General features: G+C 30.5%; 1 pseudogene; it reads right to left on the bottom strand.

Moving 5' to 3' along the window:
* Positions 1-239: 239 nt before the first annotated feature.
* On the bottom strand, positions 240-1,283 carry LOC148094547 (uncharacterized; annotated as a pseudogene).
* Positions 1,284-1,957: the final 674 nt, after the last annotated feature.

The raw sequence follows: 1,957 nt of genomic DNA on the forward strand, positions 1-1,957 counted from the left end.
TGTTTCTCCCGGGCATGTTGTATGAAGCGCTTTGAAGTCTAAGTCCAGTAGAAACTGCTACATAAGAACCAGTTCATTTACTATTTACATCCAGTGTTTGATGAGTGGATTCCTGAATGTGTTACAGCTATAGTATAGTATAGTATAGTATAGTATAGTGTAGTATAGTATAGTGTAGTATAGTATAGTATAGTATAGTGTAGTATAGTATAGTGTAGTATAGTATAGTATAGTATAGTATAGTATAGTATAGTATAGTATAGTGTAGTATAGTATAGTATAGTATAGTGTAGTGTAGTATAGTGTAGTATAGTGTAGTATAGTATAGTATAGTATAGTATAGTATAGTATAGGATAGGATAGTATAGGATAGGATAGTATAGTATAGTGTAGTATAGTATAGTATAGTATAGTGTAGTATAGTATAGTATAGTGTAGTATAGTATAGTATAGTGTAGTATAGTATAGTATAGTATAGTATAGTATAGTGTAGTATAGTATAGTATAGTATAGTATAGTATAGGATAGGATAGTATAGTATAGTGTAGTATAGTATAGTATAATATAGGATAGTATAGTATAGTATAGTATAGTATAGTATAGTATAGTATAGTGTAGTATAGGATAGGATAGTATAGTATAGTATAGTATAGTATAGGATAGTATAGGATAGTATAGTATAGTGTAGTATAGTATAGTATAGTATAGGATAGTATAGTATAGTATAGTATAGTGTAGTATAGTGTAGTATAGTATAGTATAGTGTAGTATAGTGTAGTATAGTATAGTATAGTGTAGTGTAGTATAGTATAGTATAGTATAGTATAGGATAGTATAGTATAGTATAGTATAGGATAGTATAGTATAGGATAGTATAGTATAGGATAGTATAGTATAGTATAGGATAGGATAGTATAGTATAGGATAGTATATTATAGGATAGGATAGTATAGTATAGTATAGTATAGTATAGGATAGTATAGTATAGTATAGTATAGTATAGTGTAGTATAGTATAGTATAGTATAGTGTAGTATAGTATAGTATAGTGTAGTATAGTATAGTATAGTATAGGATAGGATAGTGTAGTATAGTATAGTATAGTATAGGATAGTATAGTATAGTATAGTATAGGATAGTGTAGTATAGTATAGTATAGTATAGGATAGTATAGTATAGTATAGGATAGGATAGTATAGTATAGTATAGTATAGTATAGTATAGTATAGTATAGTGTAGTATAGTGTAGTATAGTATAGTATAGTGTAGTATAGTGTAGTATAGTATAGTATAGTATAGTATAGTGTAGTGTAGTATAGTATAGTATAGTATAGGATAGTGTAGTATAGTATAGTATAGTATAGTATAGGATAGTATAGTATAGGATAGGATAGTATAGTATAGTATAGTATAGTATAGTGTAGTATAGTGTAGTATAGTATAGTATAGTATAGTATAGTATATAGTCTGGGAGGGTTTTAAGGATTCACACACACAACAGTTTCTGCTGAATGCTGTTGTTCTACTTCGCGACCTTTCAGCGACCTTTCAGGAAGAACAGGGGGAAACATGTACAAAGCCTTCACTGTCTGCAACCGTGAGTGACTGAACTGCTCTAAACACAATCAGGACATTATTGGTTTTATTTTCAAAATAAGTTGTGTTTCTCTTTTAATACAAAGAAGCAGCTGGTTGCTGCAACATTTTGCCTGTGCTGGATTATGGAGATATTCTATATATGAATGCTTCTGCTCAGTCTTCGAATGGTTGATTCTGTGTATCGTGCTTCTCTGAGGGTCATCACTAACTGTCAATCTCAGACTCACCACTGTGAGTTATACTTTCAGGTAGGACGGCCTGCTTTGGTAAGTCAGAGGAACTCTCATCTATACAGTTTTATATAGAAGGCGATACTGGGGTTGCTGCCTTCTTATCTATGTTCCCTGCTTGCAGTGAAG

Source organism: Neolamprologus brichardi, unplaced genomic scaffold (genome assembly GCF_056152115.1).
Source record: "Neolamprologus brichardi isolate AB-2024 unplaced genomic scaffold, ASM5615211v1 NODE_ptg000036l+_length_2141236_cov_1, whole genome shotgun sequence".
Lineage (NCBI taxonomy): Eukaryota > Metazoa > Chordata > Actinopteri > Cichliformes > Cichlidae > Neolamprologus > Neolamprologus brichardi.